The sequence below is a fragment of the Pelobates fuscus genome, chromosome 9 (assembly GCF_036172605.1).
Source record: "Pelobates fuscus isolate aPelFus1 chromosome 9, aPelFus1.pri, whole genome shotgun sequence".
Classification (NCBI taxonomy): Eukaryota; Metazoa; Chordata; class Amphibia; order Anura; family Pelobatidae; genus Pelobates; species Pelobates fuscus.
Genome location: NC_086325.1, coordinates 91,727,415 through 91,747,374, shown reverse-complemented (window position 1 = coordinate 91,747,374; position 19,960 = coordinate 91,727,415).

Sequence of the window (19,960 nt, the reverse complement as noted above, 5' to 3'; positions counted from 1 at the left end):
GTAGGATATTGCGGTTTCAAAACATACATTTTTAAAATGTATCAATAGTGACATTGTAACACTATTATCTGTCATAAATCGCTGAATAACACCCTACATGTACATATTTTTTTTAAAGTAGACAACCCAGGGTATTCAATATGGGGTATGCCAGACTTTTTTAGTAGCCACTTAGTCGCAAACACTGGCCAAAGTTAGCGTTCATATTTGTTTGTGTGTGAAAAAAGTAAAAAACTAAATTGAACGCTAATTTTGGCCAGTGTTTGTGACTAAGTGGTTACTAAAAAAGACTGGACATACCCCATTTGCAATACCTTGGGTTGTCTTCTTTTGCAAATGGTATGCCATCATAGGGGTAATTCTCATTCCTGGGCTACCATACGCCCTCAAAGGCAACGTAACCAACCTGGCCATTTTCAATGTAAAAATATTTGACCCATATATTTGACCCTGTAACTTTCAAAAACGCTATAAAACCTGTACATGGGGGGTACTGTTATACTCAGGAGACTTTGCTGAACACAAATATTAGTGTTTCAAAACTGGAAACTGTATCACAACAATTCTATCATCAGTAAAAGTGCTGTTTGTGTGTGAAAAATGCAAAAAAAGTCACTTTCACTGACAATATCATCGCTGTGATATGTTTTACTGTTTTGAATCACTAATATTTGTGTTCAGCGAAGTCTCCCGAGTAAAACAGTACCCCCCATGTACAGGTTTTAGGGTGTCGTAGAACGTTACAGGGTAAAATACAGTGCTAGCAAATTAAATTCTCTGGACTTTCGGCCTGGGTTGGCAGGCAGGTCCCTTAAATTGCAATCAATAAAATAACTTGATTATGTAAAAATATTACATAAATACGCACGTAGAATTTAAATATATATGCATATTTATATATTTGAAGTCTACGTGTATATTTATATAATTATTTATGTAATTTTGTATATGGACATATGAATAGTTCGTATTCTCTTTATTTATTTATATATACATAGATATATATACAATTTCATTCTAAGTGTATTTTGATATAAATATATATATATTAATATCAAAATACAGTTAGAATAAAATTTCGTATAGATAAATAATTTTTTTAAAAAATTTTTTATTATTATTTTTACATATTTAATTTAAATTACTTATTATTTGTATTTTATAATATATATATACAATATATATAGTTATTATATATATTATATATATACGTGTGTAATTTAATTACAAATGTATTTTTATATTAATATATGTACATATTAATATAAAAATACACTTGGCATGACATTATATATATGATATATAGACATATATTATGTAAGTATAATATATGTCTATATATCATATATATATATATATACACATATATAATAATATTTTTTTTTTATTAACATTAACTTAATTTTTTTTTATGATTTTACACATGCAGGGAGACTGCCTGTCAGCACAGACAGTCCCCCTGCAGGCAGACACATGGACACCTATTGTGACCATGTGGTCGCCCTGTTTAGCAATCACATGGCCCCAGGGGTCCTAATCCGCCATGGGGAGACTGTCTGGGCTGCAGGCAGTCTCCCCACAATGAGAGCACCGCCGATCGGCGCCGGGGGAACGACGGCGATCGGGTTAGTACATCTTAAAGTTAGGACGGTTCAGGACCGTCATCGGTCGGCAATGGAAAAATGCCGATGATGGTCCTGAACCGTCCTCCATCCTTAAGGGGTTAATGTCAGGAATACAAGTTCCTGACAACACAGTGTCCCTTTAAATGGATTCTCTAGTGTTAGGAATACAAACATAGTATTAGTTCCCTCTCCCCGTAAAGCTCCCCCATTACCACCACCACCACGTGCATGTAAAGCAGACCTGCACAACTTGGCAATAGGTAGGGGCCAAAATTAAATAGGCTAAGTTCCTTCTGGTAAGGTTTTTAGTGGCTATCACAAGCACACAGACAGGCATACAGTCACACAGACAGATGTACACAAATACACACTGACAGACTTACAGATACACACACACACAGTGACATATAGACACACACTGACAGACATACAGGTTAAAATATACACTTTTATAGCCACCCTCCACTTTCTTACCTTTTGGGTGCTGGAGGGTGACTTCCCTCGAATCCAGTCTGCAGGTTTATATTGTTGGGAGTTGCTGGCTCTTGCAGCCTGCACCCAGGGGCGTATTAGCCGCGAGGCAAACAAGGCATTTGCCTTGGGCGGCATTTTCCAGGGGGCGGCAAAAAACGCCGCCCCCAAATGCCCAAGGCAAATGTCTTGTTAGCCTTGCGGCTAACAGACATGCTGGGCTGGTTGCTGGGCAGCCGGCGAGGGAGCTCTTCCCCTGAGCTCTCTGCTCAGCTCCCTCGCGCGCCGCCCGCAGAGTGAGACTGGGAGCCGGAATATGACGTCATATTCCGGCTCCGCCTCCCAGCCTCACTCTGCGGGCGGCGCGCGAGGGAGCTGAGCAGAGAGCTCAGGGGAAGAGCTCCCTCGCCGGCCGCCCAGCCTGCCCGCCAGTGCCGTCCTGCAGCCACTGGACCACCAGGGAATGGGAGAACCCCCCCCACCCCCAGCATTCCCAAAGGTACGGGGGGGGGGGAGTAAATAAAAAAAAAAAAATGTGTTTACGTGAGTGTGTGTGTGTGTGTCTGATAGTGTGTGTGTGTGTCTGTTAGTGTGTGTCTGTTAGTGTGTGTGTGTGTGTGTTAGTGTGTATGTGTGTGTCTGTTAGTGTGTGTGTCTGTTAGTGTGTGTGTCTGTGACTGTGTCTGTGACTGTGTGTGTGTGTCTGACTGTGTGTGTCTGACTGTGTGTCCGACAGTGTGTCTGTTAGTGTGTGTGTCTGTTAGTGTGTGTCCGACTGTGTGTGTTTGTTAGTGTGTGTGTCTCACTGTGTGTGTGTTTGTTAGTGTGTGTGTCTCACTGTGTGTGTCTGTTAGTGTGTGTGTGTGTTTGTTAGTGTGTGTGTCTGTTAGTGTGTGTGTCCGACTGTGTGTGTTTGTTAGTGTGTGTGTCTGACTGTGTGTGTTTGTTAGTGTGTGTGTGTCCGACTGTGTGTGTTTGTTAGTGTGTGTGTCCGACTGTGTGTGTTTGTTAGTGTGTGTGTCCGACTGTGTGTGTTTGTTAGTGTGTGTGTCTCACTGTGTGTGTCTGTTAGTGTGTGTGTCCGACTGTGTGTGTTTGTTAGTGTGTGTCCGACTGTGTGTGTTTGTTAGTGTGTGTGTGTGTGTTTCCGACTGTGTGTGTCTGACTGTGTGTGTCTGTTAGCTAGTGTATGCGTATCTGTCAGTGAATGTGTGTGTATAGAAGGCGGGGCAGGGGGGAAGGGGTGGCGCGCGCGCGGGGGGGTGTCTGAGTTTTGTCCTGCCTAGGGCAGCACAAAACCAAGATACACCACTGCCTGCACCCCCTCCTCCCCTGGCTTCTCCTCTGCTCCCTCCATTCTGCTCCAGTCTCTTTCGGCCTGGCCCAGTATACCGATGAGCAATGGACCCAGTCACACTTTTAAAGCACCACAGTGCCCGACACGTATGGACACATGTCCGATGGGACTCTTAATTGTGCTGGCCCCGGTGCAGTGGCTGTACCGATGGTTGTTCTTCGCGGGCTACATGAAATCCTTTGGCGGGCTGTAAGTTGTGCAGGTCTAATGTAAAGGGTTAAAAAAAACTTTAGTCAATTACCTGATTCCAGCACTGAACTCTCTCAGCGCTGGGTCAGCACTCCTCCAACTCCATCTGATGCAGGAGCCTAATGTGCATGTGCAGCGAGCATTGTGAGCACATGAGGCCCTCCCCATTGGAAAGCATTGCCTCAATATTTTCCAATTGGGAATTTACTGACGCTGGATGGCCCATGCAGAACATGAGGGCACCCAGCGTCAATTAGGGAACCTAGAGTCAATTAGCAACCAGGAAGTGCCTCTAATGACTGCCTTATTGACAGCTACTAGAAGCAGCCTTAGTCCTGCAAGCAGTGGCGTACATACCAGGGTCGCAGGGGTCGCGGCTGCGACCAGGTCCGGCCCACCAGGGGGCCCGGCCGCCCTGCGACCCAGGTATGTACCCACAGGGCCAGCCTCTTCTGCTAGGGGGCCCAGGAGCTGGCCACCTCCGGGCCCCCCGAGGCTGGCCCTGCTGTCACCCGGCTGGCGGGCGGGCGCGCGAGGGAGCACTGTCCCCTGAGTGCTCCCTCTACAGCTCCCTCGCGCACTGCACTGAAACCTGACGTCATCTTCCGGCTCCGGTATCAGTACGCGGCGCGCGAGGGAGCTGAAGAGGGAGCACTTAGGGGACAGTGCTCCCTCGCGCGCCCGCCAGCCAGCCGGGTGACAGCCTGGCCAGCAACACCACTGGACCCCAGGGAATCCCCCCAGCTCTCCCACAGGTAAGGAGGCTGGGGGGATTAAATTTAAACAAAAAACGTGTTAGTGAGTGTGTTAGTGAGTGTTAGTGAGTGTGTTAGTGAGTGTGTGACTGTTAGTGAGTGTGTTAGTGAGTGTGTTAGTGAGAGTGTTAGTGAGAGTGTTAGTGAGTGTGTTAGTGAGTGTGTTAGTGAGAGTGTTAGTGAGAGTGTTAGTGAGTGTGTTAGTGAGTGTGTTAGTGAGTGTGTGTTAGTGTGTGAGTGTGTTAGTGTGAGTGTGTTAGTGAGTGTGTTAGTGTTAGTGAGTGTGTTAGTGAGTGTGTGTGTGTTAGTGAGGGTGTGTGTGTTAGTTTGTGTTAGTGTTAGTGTGTGTGTGTGTTAGTGAGTGTGTGTGTGTTAGTGTGTGTGTCTGTTACTGAGTATGTTTGTGTGCGTCTGTCACTGAGTGTGTGTCTGTCAGTAAATGTGTGCGTCTGTTCATGAGAGAGTGTGTGTGTGTGTGTGTCTAAAGCACTTACCTTTCTCCAGCGCCGGGCTCCCTTGGCGCTGGGGATCTCTCCGTCCCGATCCGCCTCTCAGCTCCGAATGCACATGCGTGGCAAGAGCCACGCGCGCATTCAAACCGCCCATAGGAAAGCATTACTCAATGATTTCCTATGGACGTTCAGCGTCTTCTCACTGTGATTTTCACAGTGAGAATCGCAGAAAATCCTCTAGCGGCTGTCAATGAGACAACCACTAGAGGCTGGATTAACCCTCAGTGAAACATAGCATTTTCTCTGAAACTGCTATGTTTTCAGCTGCATGGTTAAAACTAGAGAGACCTGGCACCCAGACCACTTCATTGAGCTGATTTGATCTGGGTGTCTGTAGTGGTCTTTTAAGTGTATGCAGGGCCGGCCTTAGGCATTTTGACGCCCTGTGCGAAAAATCTTCACAGCGCCCCCCCCCCCCCGTCATCCATGTATGCTGTAATGTTTGTGTTGTCTGTGTATGTGATAGTAGGTGTGATGACTGTGTGTGATATGTATGCTATGTGTGATATTTGTAATGGGTGTATTAACAGTGTGTGATATGCGTGTATTGGTTGTATGTCACACACACACACACACACACACACACAGAGTCAGACGGCCATACACACACACAGGAAGACATCCACACACACACACACAGGCAGACAGTCATACACACACACACAGGCAGACAGTCAGTCATACACACAGACACAGACAGTAATACACACAGACACACACAGAGGCAGACAGTAATACACACAGACAGTCATACACACACACAGGCAGACAGCCATACACACAGAGGCAGACAGCCATACACACAGAGGCAGACAGCCATACACACAGAGGCAGACAGTCATACACACAGAGGCAGACAGTCATACACACAGACACACAGTGGCAGACAGTCATATACACACACACACAGGCAGACAGTCTCACACACACACAGACACACACAGGCAGACAGTCAGTCATACACACAGACACAGACAGTAATACACACAGACACACACAGAGGCAGACAGTCATACACACAGACACACACAGAGGCAGACAGTCATACACACAGACACACACAGAGGCAGACAGTCATACACACAGACACACACAGAGGCAGACAGTCATACACACAGACACACACAGGCAGACAGTCATACACAGACACACACACACAGGCAGACAGTCATACACAGACACACACACACAGGCAGACAGTCATACACAGACACACACACACAGGCAGACAGTCATACACACAGACACACACAGGCAGACAGTCATACACACACAGACAGTAATAAACACAGGCAGAGAGTCACACTCACCTGACAATCCCACAGTTACCTGTGGAGTTCATTGTGGAGGCAGTGCAGCTCCTGGTGACTGTTTGGTGGGGAAGCAGGGACTCCTTCCTGCTTCCCCTGCAGCAGTTTTCCGGCGCTTTTAGCTCCGCCCCCGCCGCACGGTAAGCTCCGCCCCCGCTGCAAATTTAAAAAAAAAAAAAAAAAAATATTTTTTTTTTTTGTTTTTTTTTAAATCCACGGCGCCCCCTGCTCCATGGCGCCCTGTGCGGCCGCACAGCTCGCACACCCCTAAGGCCGGCCCTGATGTATGTATGTATGCATGCACTGGCGTACATCCCGCGGTCGCACGGGTCGCAGCCCTGCGACCAGGTGCCCGCCGCCACGGGAGGGGAGGGGGGGGCCCATGGATCAGTTTTCGCACCGGGGCCCCATGGGTTGTGTGTACGCCACTGCCTGCAAGGTAATCATTGCAGTCTCTCTAAAACTGCAATGATTTACACTGCAGGACTAAATGGGACAGGGACACTGCACGCAGACCACTTTAATGAAATGAAGTCGTCTTTGTGACTTTAGTGTCCCTTTCATTTTTAGCTGCACTGGCAACCCACACACAGAGCTCTATTGAAGCTCTCTTGTAAAGTCTGAATGACCATAAGTATAGAAAAAGCAAGTGTAATGATACTCGTATGTTCCCAGATGAAGACAAAAAAAAAGTCTAAATGTGGGACAATTAGGAGGTTTGGAAATGAAACCTTTCATCGTGCACTATATCAACATGTCATTGGTCTTTATCAACTGGGCTATTTTTCATAATAGGGGAAAAACTTTTCCTGTATGCATATTGCTAGTTTAATTGTTTGCACATGTGTAGTAGTGTAAATATTAATCCTGTTCATTTTACAAATAACTATATTAAAGGGATACTATAGTGCAAGGAATTACTCGGCTATTTCAACAGAAGCATCTCTAGTGGACTTCAGTGTGACAGCAACTAGAGGCATTTTAATCCTGCAATGTAAACACTGCTGTTCCAATGCAATGTATTCAGTTGCAGAATTAAAACAACAGGGGCATGGCACCCAGACCACTTCATTGAAATGTGTCTATTTAAACTCTTATATATAGATTTGCAGCTCATCTTGTATGTTAAAAACACCTTGAACCCAATGGAACCATATTAAAATCCATGGCATACCTAAAACAGTAACCATTGAAGAAATGCCACATTGAAGAAGGCTTTTGGCCTCTGTATTGCCTCTGGCTGTAGCCAAAAACATCATCCAGGCAGGGCTATATCCAGTGCCAAATTAAGAGCCCAGTGGGCCTGGTGCTGACATTTATGATGGGGCCTAATTACAGAATCTTATCGACCAAAAACACTGAAACAGTCATACCTCTCAAGCGTCATGTATCTGATGGAGTTGGTGTTGGAGGGAAACTCAAAGGATGCAGCTATAAGAAAACACATACTGTATGCTAATCTCTTTATCTAATTTATGCTTTCATCTTTTAAGTAAATCCATACCTCCTAACAGCAGTGTCCAATGAAGCATGAAGTCAATGGGCGGGGTAAAAGGGTGGGTCACTGACGCGAATCATGTGACCAGAACTGCCAAAAGGGGTGAACATGCCCCAAAAGGGGGCATGTCTGTCCAAAGAATTGGAAGGCCAGCCTGGCATCAGTGTCCCTATGTATCACAGTGTCAGTGTCCCCATGTCGCCCAGTCCCCTAGTCTCCCAGTGTCCCCATGTCTCAGTGTGTCCTGTGTCACTAGGATACTAGGGGACACTGAGAGACATCGGGACACTAAGACACTTGGGAGACATAGGGGGACTGGGAGACATAGGGGCAATGAGACACTTTGGGACACTGGGAGACATGGGGGCACTTGTGGATACAGACATGGGAACACTGGGAGACATGGAGACACTGGGAGACATGGAGACACAGACATTTGGGGACACTCGGAGAAATGGTGTCACAGACACTAGGGACACAGCGACATGGGGACACAGACACTATGAGACATGGGGACACAGACATTTTGGGAAACTAAGACACTAGGGACACTGAGAGACATGGGAACACAGACACTGGGAGACTAGGGGACACTGTCATAGGGAGACACATTGGGACACAGACACTAGGGACACTGGCTGGGAGGCATGGGGACACAGACACTTGGGGACACAGGGAGACATGGGGCATTTGTAGACATAGCCATTTGGGGACACTGGGAGACATGGGGATACTAGGGACACAGAGACATGGGGACACAGACACTGGGAGACATGGGGGACACTGAGACACTAAGGACACTGGCTGGGAGACATGGGGACACTGAGACATTGGCTGGGAGACATGTGGACACTGGGAGACATGTGGACACAGACAGTTGGGGACACTGGAAGACATGGGGACACTAAGAGACATGGGGACATAGACACTGGGAGACTAGGGGACACTGGGAGCCATGGGGACACTGGTTGGGAGACATGGGGGCACTGGGAGACATGGAGACACTGTGTACCTAGTGTCTCCGTGTTCCAATGTGTCTCCCTATGACTCAGTGTCCCCATGTGTCTCAGCATTCCCATGTCTCACAGTGTCCCCATGTTTCCCAGTGTCCCCACGTCTCACAGTGTCCCCTAGTGTCTCAGTGTCCTCCATGTGTCCCCTAGTCTCCCTGCTGCCTTTCCTCCCATCCTTCACATACCTGAGCTGTAGTCTGTCTCTGCAAGCTCGGAGCTGCTGTCTGGACTCTCTGTGCTGTATAGCTGCTCCCCCGCGGGTCAGTGAGTAGAGAGAGGCAGGGAGATGCTGTAACTTCCTATACCTGCCTCTCTTCACACACAGTGACCCCCTACTGGCCGGCGCTGGTATTGCAGAGTAATCTCTGTTTAAACTGAAGGAAATATTTGCATTTGTATTGCCGGTATTACTGCAATACCATCACGGCCAGGCAGCCTCAAATACCGGCTGTACCTTAAAATAGCAATCAGGTAGCAAACCTAGGAGTAGTGTGTAAACAAAAAAGGTACATTAGCCCATATGTTAATCCGGCCCTGGCTATATCACCTTCCTACACGGGCATGACCAACAACACCTCTGACCGGGGATGTAATACTGCGCTGCTCTCTACCACAGGAGAAGGCCCAAATCATGGCTGCTGTGAGGGGCAAGACCCCACTCATTTTCGAAGACTCAAACTTATCCTTCTGCCAGGACCTAACCAGGGCCACGCTTCAATGGCCCAAATCACTAAACCAACTTACTGGACACTTGCGCTCTGCAGGGGTGACACCAAGATCGCTAATTGTCACCCACAATTGGGCTATGCACAGAATCTCCTCAGAATCAGAGGCTTCTGCACTTCTCGCAGCTTTGGGTCTCACAGACTTGACACGCGCTACTCCTGCCTAAATATCTACCCAGACTTGGGACCCAACCCAAGTAGTCCCATTTGTGCCACAAACTGGACCCGGGAACGTCTCAGCCCCCAGACTGAGAAGGCGGTGTGACGAAGTGCCCTTCGCCACTTGTGCCTGGAGGGGACTACTGGCTAGCCTCCTGCCTTCCGACTATGACCCCTGTGCTTATAGCTGTATTTTACCCTGCAGAAAGGTTTATTTGTGCATTTCTGCCGGGGCGTTCGGGACTTTCAGTATGTGAGTAGTGCTACCCCAGATAGCTATGCCATGTAGCCTATTCGTGTAACGAAAGACTATGGAAAAGACTTTGGCTCCATGGTGATTGAACTGTATGTATGTGATCTGAGCGCCATTCGGTAATAATGTGCGCTCAGATCTAAGCTATCTGGGGATATATTGCATGTATATGTTTTATGTAGTAATTGTAACATTGTGTAATTGTATGTCTTTTTGTAACCATGTGGTTAATGGAGTCTTGCCTCTGTCCTGGGAGATAATTGTATTACTTCCCAATTATCTCCAGGATAGAGAGGAGGGATTGTGATGTCACTGTGGGAGTGTTTTGTTTGTATTGTCTGCGATTGGCTAATATCCAATATGGGTCCCATTGTTCCATCAGGTCCCCTAGGGGAGTGTCCACCTGCTGGACACTTGCATAAATACCGGGAAGGTAGCCCTCAATAAACCAGACCTACTTGCACCATGCTTGGGGGAAGGGATAACTACACTCTGGGGATTGCTATTCTTCTTCTTGTTATTATGATATTTATAGAGTGCCGTCAAATTCCGCAGTGCTTTACAATGGGTGGACGAACAGACATGTAGTTGTAACCAGACAAGTTGGACAAACAGGAACAGAGGGGTTGAGGGCCCTGCTCAATGAGCTTACATGCTAGAGGGAGTGGGGTAAAATGACACAAAAGGTAAGGATAGTATTAGACTAGTGACAGTTGCAGAAGAGGAATCATTTGGGAGCTATTAACAGTTTAATTGATACGCTTTTATGAAGAAGTGGGTTTTTTTTTATTTTAAATTCTTTATTTTTGTCGTGCAGGTGATTACAAACAGCTTGTCATGCCACAATAGCATTTAACAAGTCAGGATACATAGCTTACATGGTATAAGGCATTGAGTTAGTCTTGCATTCATTTTTATAAGGGTATAATAACAGATCTATAAACAAACTTGTGAGATATATCTAGAATCAGATTACAACATCAACATTCCTGGTAGGTGAGGTTATCTAGATATTAGGTGAAGTGTGTTAATACAAAAGGTTATCCTTAATCTATGGCATTTCAGTGAAACAGTGGCATCAAAGAACGTTGCACATTTTTATATTCTTAACAAGCTTAAACATTCTAACACGTTACAAGTTGAAGAGTCGGGTAACAAGATGTAGAGGGCATGCGTGCGTGTAGGTTTATGTTTGGTAAGTGTAGTTAGGTCTGTCTAGCCATCCTTCCCGTTACAGGTTAGTTGCATATAGATTATGGTGTATTGGATGGCCAGGCGGCAGACTCGGTTAAATATTTTGGGGTTGACAGCTAGGTTAGAGAACGTGGGGACGTGGGAAACACCGCTAGCCACACAGGCAGCACGTTTATCATTTAAGGTGCAACATATAGGCATCAGGTCTAAGGATTACGGAAAGTCACCTGTCATGTTCTCACAGACATATACCGTATATACTCGAGTATAAGCTGACCCGAATATAAGCCGAGGCCCCTAATTTTATCCCAAAAAACTGGGAAAACTTATTGACTCGAGTATAAGACTAGGGTGGGAAATGCAGCAGCTACTGGTAAATTTCTAAATAAAATTAGATCCTAAAAAAATATATATTAATTGAATATTTATTTACAGTGTGTGTATAATGAATGCAGTGTGTGCGTATGTGTGTGTGTATGAGTGCAGCGTGTGTGTATGAGTGCAGCGTGTGTGTATGAGTGCAGTGTGTGTGTGCATGAATGCAGTGTGTGTGTGCATGAATGCAGTGTGTGTGTGCATGAATGCAGTGTGTGAATGCAGTGTGTGCAGGGCCGGTGCAAGGATATTTGCCGCCGTAGGCAAAAAAAATTTTGCCGCCCCCTCCCCCCCCATATGTCCTGACTTCCCCTCCTCCTCCCTCAGTGGTCCTTACCTCCCCACCCCCGTGTTCCTTCACTCCCCCCCCAGTGGTCCTGACTCACCCCTCCCCTAGTGGTCCTTACCCTCCCCTCCCCTAGTGGTCCTTACTTCCCCCTCCCCTCCCATAGTGGTCCTTATCCCACCCCCTCCCTCTCATAGTGGTCCTTATCCCCCTTCTCCCTCCCATAGTGTTCCTTATCCCCCCCATCCCTCCCATAGTGGTCCATATACCCCCCCCTCCCTCCCATAATGGTCCTTATACCCCCCTCCCTCCCATAGTGGTCCTTATCCCACCCCCTCCCATAGTGGTCCTTATACCCCCCCTCCCTCCCATAGTGGTCCTTATACCCCCCCTCCCTCCCATAGTGGTCCTTATACCCCCCTCCCTCCAATAGTGGTCCTTATCCCCCCTCCCTCCCTCCCATAGTGGTCCTTATCCCCCCCTCCCTCCCATAGTGGTCCTTATACCCCCCTCCCTCCCATAGTGGTCCTTATACCCCCCCTCCCTCCCATAGTGGTCCTTATACCCCCCTCCCTCCCATAGTGGTCCTTATACCCCCCTCCCTCCCATAGTGGTCCTTATACCCCCCCTCCCTCCCATAGTGGTCCTTATCCCCCCCCCCTCCCTCCCATAGTGGTCCTTATACCCCCCCTCCCTCCCATAGCGGTCCTTATACCCCCCTCCCTCCCATAGTGGTCCTTAACCCACCCCCTCCCTCCCATAGTGGTCCTTATACCCCCCCCCCCTCCCATAGTGGTCCTTATACCCCTTTTTTTATTTTATTATTAATTTTTTTTTATTTTTTTTTCGTCCCCCCTCCCTGCTTGATATATGGCAGGGAGGGGGGCTCTCCTTCCCTGGTGGTCCAGTGGCAGTTCAGTGGGGGGGAGAGGGGGGCTGGCAGAGCTGTACTTACCTGTCCTGCAGCTCCTGTCAGCTCTCTCCTCCTCTGCGCCCTCCGTTCTGCTCTTCTGTCAGCTCCCAGTGTAAATCTCGCGAGAGCCGCGGCTCTCGCGAGACTTACACTGGGAGCTGACCGAGGTGCTGAACGGACCGGCGGAGGAGGAGAGAGCTGACAGGAGCTGCAGAAAAGGTAAGTACAGCTCTGCCAGCCCCCCTCTCCCCCCAGTCTGTATTATGGCAATGCAAATTGCCATAATACAGACTCTGACTCGAGTATAAGCCGAGTTGGGGTTTTTCAGCCCAAAAAATGGGCTGAAAAACTCGGCTTATACTCGAGTATATACGGTAATAAGAAAGAGAGGCAAAGAGAAGCACAATGGAGACACAAAGAAAACACATGGCACACAGGTGGGACTCTTCTCTCAACACTAGGGTTAGGAGCTTGTCGCGGTGCCGCTCTGGGTGTCTGGTGATCAGCTCACCCTATGCCCCTGACAGTCCAGACATGGGCGTAGTGGTCCACCTCTGGATTGTCCTGCATCCCCTCCGGCCAGCCACTATATGTGCTGTGCGAGTGTAGTAGGCCTTCCAGCTGCTGTCTCCCACGACCATGGCTCCAGGCTTGAAAGGGGGCTAGTGCCCTGTGTCCATTGGCCCGCATACTGCCCGTGGCTAGACCTCTTACCCCCAGGGGCCCTGTTACTCCGGTGCCCCCTAGGGTGTATGGACGGCTACCTGGTGTGCGTTCCAGGAGTGACCCAGGCCCAGAAGAGTGGCGGGAAGCTGGCATAGCTGTGGGCATTGGAGCGGTAGTACCTGGAGGGGTGGGTATCCGTTTCGTCCCTGCACCGGTGCAGTGGGTCACCGCGGTGGCTCCTGGTGTTACAGCGTTCCTAGGCTGGGTTGAGTGGCTGCTCTCCGCCAGTGCGATGGGGACATCCCGCCATTTTGGGCCCTTCATCTGTGTTGGGACTGCATGCGTCTGTAGGTTTGTTTAGCGGCGGCGGTGGGGGAGAGCGTTCGTTTGCTTGCTGTTGGGCAGAGAGCTGCATTTTCTCCTCCAGGTTGCGCCAGAATGTTGCGAAGGCTCTGTCCAGTCTGATCTCGATGTCTGCCAGTACTGCTGTATTGTCAGGTTGCCTCGTGGCATCCGCCATGTTGGCTGTGCCCATAAATGTAGCCTTTCCGACCCCCTGTGCTGTGGGTCGGAGAGTTCCCCCAGGGCTGGACCGGGATCACCCCCGCCGGTCCAAAGGGGGGGGGGGGTAACGGGGTGCCTGCTCCACCATGTATGCCCCTGTGCCTCTCAGAGCTGGGAGGTCGACCGTCCCTCCCGTCTGGTGGTCAAGGGGCCGCATGGCTAAGAGTGTGCCGCTCGTCGGTTTCAGTCAAGCTTCTGCCCTTGGTAGTTCCTTGCTGTTCGGTTCAGAGGCAGGTAAGGTTTTAGCAGGGTTTGTCTCAGGTTTATTTAGGCTAAAAAATTTTTTTTGCCAAATGCTATGAGGAGCTCACGCAAATCGCGTCTTTACAGCTTTGCAGTCAGGCCCCAGCTAGAATGCAGCAAACAATAAGTATTCCCCAGCAGTCAGGCATATTATTATTATTATTATTATGATATTTATAGAGCGCTGTAAAATTCCGCAGCGCTTTACAATGGGTGGACGAACAGACATGTAGTTGTAACCAGACAAGTTGGACACACAGGAACAGAGGGGTTGAGGCAGGGGCGTATTAGCCGCAAGGCAAACAAGGCATTTGCCTTGGGCGGCATTTTCCAGGGGGCGGCAAAAAACGCCGCCCCCAAACGCCCAGAGCAAATGCCTTGTTAGCCTTGCGGCTAACTGGGCTGCCGGTCGGGCTGATGGGCTGGGCGGGCGGCTGGCGAGGGAGCTCTTCCTCTGAGCTCTCTGCTCAGCTCCCTCGCGCACCGCACAGTGAGGCTGGGAGGCGGAGCCGGAATATGACGTCATATTCCGGCTCCCAGCCTCACTCTGCGGCGCGCGAGGGAGCTGAGCAGAGAGCTCAGAGGAAGAGCTCCCTCGCCAGCCGCCTACCCGCCAGCGCAAAGCAGCCCGACCGGCAGCCACTGGACCACCAGGGAGAAAGAGACCTCCCCCAGCATTCCCAAAGGTAAGGAGGCTGGGGGGTAGGTTAAATTAATTATATATTATATATTATTATATTATAGTATATATTATATATTATTATATTATATTATATATATATTATATATTATTATATTACATATATATATTATTATTATCCACAAGAACGGTGCAGCCCTTGAGAAATCTTGAAGGCGAGCATCAGAGGTGGGAGTACGGACAGAAGATAGACGTAAGTCTTCAGCAGATCGTAAGGGCCTAGACGGGACATACTTGTGTATAAGGGAGGATAGATAGGTGGGAGTAGCATTATGTAGAGATTTGAAAGCAAGAACCAGAATTTTAAATTGAGCTCTATATTTTATAGGAAGCCAATGTAAAGACTGACAGAAGGGTGAGGCATGGGAGGTGCGGGCGGACAGGAAGATGAGCTTCGCCGCCGCATTCATTATGGACTGTAACGGCGCAAGTTGTGAGCACGTAAGACCACTGAGAAGCGGATTACAGTAGTCAAGGCGAGAAAGGACAGTGGAATGGACTAACACCTTAGTCGCATCTGGCGTTAAGTAGGGGCGGATGCGTGCAATGTTTTTGAGATGGAAATTACAGGATTTGGCGATAGATTGAACATGAGGCTTGAAGGAGAGGTCGGAGTCAAAGAGAACACCTAGGCAGCGAGCCTGCATGGTGGAGCTGATGGTAGCACCGTTGACTTGGAGGGAGACAGACACAGGAGTAACAACTCCTTGAGGGAGGAAAGACCAGAATTTCAGTTTTGGTCAAGTTTAGTTTAAGGAAGTGGGCAGCCATCCAGTTAGAAACAGCAGAGAGGCAGTCAGAGACACTAGTCAAGAGGGACGGGGAGAGATCAGGAGAGGACAGGTAGATTTGCGTGTCATCTGCATAGAAATGATATTGGAAGCCAAAGGAGCTAATGAGTTTACCAAGGGAGGCAGTATAGATGGAGAACAGTAGGGGACCAAGGACTGAACCTTGGGGGACACCAACAGAGAGGAGTTGGGGAGAAGAAGCAGATCCAGAGAAAGCAACACTGAAAGAGCGCTGGGAGAGGTAGGAGGAGCACCAGGAGAGAGCAATATCTTGTAGACCGTAGGATTGAGAAGAAGCTGTTGATGATCAAAAGTGTCAAAAGCAGCAGACAGGTCAAGGAGAATTAGGATAGAGTAGTGACCACGAGATTTTGCAGCGAGTAGATCATTGGACACTTTGGTTAGTGCCGTTTCCACAGAGTGCTTAGCGCGGAAACCAGACTGAAGCGGGTCTAGCAGAGAGTTGGACTCGAGGAAGTCTGTCAATCTTGCATACACAATTATTTTAAGGAACTTGGATGCACAAGGCAGTAGCGAAATAGGACGATAGTTGGATGGGGAGTTAGGGCCAAGAATGGGCTTCTTTAGAATTGGGGTTACAGTTGCATGTTTGAAGGGCGCTGGAAATATACCAGAGGAGAGAGAGAGATTGAGAATTTTAGTGAGAGGTGGAGAAAGAGAAGAAGACAGTGTACGGATGAGATGCGAGGGAATTGGATCTAGGGAGCAGGTGGTGGGGCGGGAGGACTGGAGCAGAGCAGAAACCTCTTCCAATGTAGCGGGTACGAATGAACATAGAACAGCAGAGGGAGTGAAGTTAGGGGAAATACTGTAAGGGGAAGAAGAAAGATGAGAGATCTCTTCTCTGATTGTAGAGATCTTGTCAGTGAAGTGAGTTGCAAAGTCTGAGGCGGTCAAGTTAGTAGGTGGAGGAGGAACAGCAGGGCGAAGAAGAGAGTTAAATGTGTGAAATAGTCGTTTGGTTTCGCGGGAGAGTGTGGTTATGAGGGTGTTGAAGTAATTAACTTTTGCAGAGGAAGGAGCCAAGCTGTATGAGCTCAGCATAAATTTATAGTGGAGAAAGTCAGATAATAAAATCACTTACTCTCCAGAGTAAGCTCTTGTAAGAGCTTGATTTGTTCCTGCTACGCTCTCTGGATTTAGGAGAGGTTCACCCACTGGGAGCTGGATCCTGGTCGTGGATCCAGGGTGGGTGAGAGACGGCGAGATCCCGGCGCAGCTGCATCGCTGGAAGTGGGGTCCGCAGTGCTGATGGTGTCGGTTGGAGTGCTAGGAGTCCTCGGCAAGCGCTAGGAGCATCGATTGGCAGAGGTACTCGGTCGGAGTGCCAGCGGTTCCTCTCTTTGGTGGCAAGCGGTGGGATGGCGTCCTAGTGCGAGGACCAGCAGCTCGGAGACACCGATAACGTGTGGAGTTACGGATTTATAATTGAGGGCAACGTTAGCCCTTGTGCAGTGCCCCTGTCTATAGAGGAACTCGAGAGAATGGAGCGACCTAGCGACCGTGCAGCGTCCCCATGTGAAGAGGAGTTTATCTGGAGATTGCAGCAACACTTGGCCCAGCAGGATGGGCCTGTATCAGAGGAGGACATACTGGACTGGAGAGATGCCACTCGGAAGGAGCTGTGGTATGAGGCCTTAGAGGAGGTACAGCGGCGGCGGAGAGAGAGCCTTCCCAGTGACGAACAGTAGTTCCAGGTACTTGTGGCCCTGCGGTCACCTTTCCTAGGAGAGCAACCCCTGGATGAGTGGGTAATGGAACTGTGGGACCTGATTTGGAAGGAGTTGTTGCTGGATGGAGCTTACCGGGCACTAAAGTGGTATGCCACCCAGCACAACCCCTGGATGACTAACCACTATCTGCCAGAAGGAGAGGATTATAATGGCCCGGGCTTACTGTGGGAGGCCTTTGAGGAGGGCAATGACTTTGGATGCCCCACAGAATGTCAGCTCTCGGACATCCACGACATCGAGGAAACTCTGCTGGATCTTCCCCGAGTGGACGACCATTGGTCACAATGGAGTAGGACCTGGAGCAGAGCTACCAACATCTGTTCAGCTTAGCACAGCAACCAAGTATACTACCAGGAGTAGGGACAGTTGGTCCTGCTCCCCAGCGGCAGTATACTTTGCAGGGAGAGGAGACAACCGGTCTCCCTCGCAAGCGGCGGCCTGAGTTCCAGGAGGAGGTGATGGTCGATCCCTCCACCGTACAGCAGCCAGCGTCCTGGGGAGGGGAGGCAACCGGCCTCCCTCTCCAACAGCAGCCGGAGGTACCAGAGGTGAGGGACCTCATAGACTTGGCCTGGGAAGACCCACAGATGGCAGGCGGAGATGAGACCGAGGTCTCTCTGCCGGCCCTACAGGGATGCTGGGTAGCCAGCCCAGACCACCAGCAGCAGTATACATTGCCGGGATAGGAGACAACTGGTCTCTCTCCCCAGCGGCAGCCTGAGTTCCAGGAGGAGGTGATGATCGTCCTGGGGAGTGGGGGCAACCGCCCTCCCCCTCCAACAGCAGCCAGAGTTACCGGGAGAGGGGGAAGACAACCCTTACCACACTGGCGCAGATGGGACCGCGGTCTCTCTGCCAGTCCTACTGGGATGCTGGACGGGCGGTCCAGATCCCCAACCAACCCCGCAGGGATGCCAGGAGGAGGAGGTAAGCGAAACTTCCCCTCCCCAGCTACATCCCAACCGGGTCCTGGGGGCAGTGGATGAGGCTGCGATACCCACTGATCCCCTCCCAGCAGCAGAGCTGGCATCTAGGCAGAGCGCTGTAAGCCTCTGCCCTCCCTTTTCCCTTGTCCAGAGCCTGACTTACCACGGGTTACCCCAGCGGTAGAGCTGGCAGCAGGGCAGAACGCCGCTGGCCTCTGCCCCCAAGCAACACCAGCAGTTTGCCTAACTGCACCAGAGAGACCGAGAGTGCTGCGCTGTCCCACTACAAACTTGAACCTACAGGCCAGTACCATTTATTGTGGGGGGGCTACTCTGCGTATTTTTCTTTGTGGATGGGCTGCCCGACTAACCTAGGTACTGACCGGCAGAAGGTCAGGTACCTGTTTAATTTCCCCCCAAAGGGAAGATGTGTGACGAAGTGCCCTTCGACACTTGTGCCTGTAGGGGACTACTGGCTAGCCTTCTGCCTTCCGACTATGGCCCCTGTGCTGATAGCTGTATTTTACCCTGCAGAAAGGTTTATTTGTGTATTTCTCCCGGGGCATTCGGGACTTTCAGTATGTGAGTAGTGCTACCCCAGACAGCTATGCCATGGAGCCTATTCGTGTAACGAAAGACTATGGAAAAGACTTTGGCTCCATGGCGATTGAACTGTATATACTCGAGTATAAGACGAGTTTTTAAGCACATTTTTTGTGCTGAAAAACCCCAACTCGTCTTATACTCGAGTCAATGTCTGTATTATGGCAATTTACACACACACTGCACTCATACACACACACTGCACTCATGCACACACACTGCACTCATACACACACACACTGCACTCATACACACACACACTGCACTCATATACACACACTGCACTCATACACACACTGCACTCATACACACACTGCATTCATACACACACACTGCATTCATACACACACACTTCATTCATTATATACACACACTGTAAATAAATATTCAATTAATATAATTTTTTTAGGATCTAATTTTATTTAGAAATTTACCAGTAGCTGCTGCATTTCCCACCCTAGTCTTATACCCAAGTCAATAAGTTTTCCCAGTTTTTTGGGGTAAAATTAGGGGCCTCGGCTTATATTCGGGTCGGCTTATACTCGAGTATATACGGGTATGTGATCTGAGCGCCATTCGGTAATAAGTGCACTCAGATCTAAGCTATCTGGGGATATGTTGCATGTATATGTTTTATGTAGTAATTGTAACATTGTGTCATTTTATGTCTTTTTGTAACCATGTGGTTAATGGAGTCTTGCATCTGTCCTGGGAGATAATTTGATTACTTCCCAATTATCTCCAGGATAGAGAGGATTGTGATGTCACTGTGGGAGTGTTTTGTTTGTATTGTCTGTGATTGGCTAATATCCAATATGTGTCCCATTGTTCCATTAGGTCCCCTATTGAGGGCTACCGGGCAGGTAGCCCTCAATAAACCAGACCTACTTGCACCTTTCTTGAAGCCTTGGCTCATGCTTGGGGGAAGGGATACCTACACTCTGGGGATTGCTATAATCACTTACTCCCCAGAGTAAGCTCTTGTAAGAGCTTGATTTGTTCCTGCTACGCTCTCTGGATTTAGGAGAGGTTCACCCACTGGGAGCTGGATCCTGGTCTTGGATCCAGGGTGGGTGAG